Below are 406 nucleotides of genomic sequence, written 5' to 3'. Positions count from 1 at the left end.
CCGGGCATTTGCTATTTTCAGCCTAAAACCATGGGAAGCATCGATTCCTTTCCACCCTAGTGCCACAGCTGTGGCTGTGCCCCAAATGGTGGCCACTCGCAGGACCTCGTTGCTTTGCTCGTTTTGAATCAAGCACCTCGCACCTCGGTGTTTCTATTTCAAACCAGTTGCCCGTTCCCAGGTTGCGGTAGTTTTTCCCACCCCTACAAGGCATTTTCATCAGGCTTGTGTCTTGGGTGTGCGTGGTGCTCGGTGGGCAGCATGGGCCTTGGAAGCTCCACCCCCCGTAAAGCAGGTCTTGATCCCACAAGCTATTCCAGCAGCGTGCCCCAAGCATAGAATCATAGAAATACTTTGGTTGGAAAAGCCCTTTAAGATCATCGAGTCCAACCTTTAACCTAACCCT

Source organism: Egretta garzetta, unplaced genomic scaffold (genome assembly GCF_000687185.1).
Source record: "Egretta garzetta isolate BGI_Z169 unplaced genomic scaffold, ASM68718v1 scaffold152, whole genome shotgun sequence".
Lineage (NCBI taxonomy): Eukaryota > Metazoa > Chordata > Aves > Pelecaniformes > Ardeidae > Egretta > Egretta garzetta.
The sequence above is the reverse complement of the archived record's forward strand: the minus strand, read 5'-3'. Positions refer to the sequence as shown.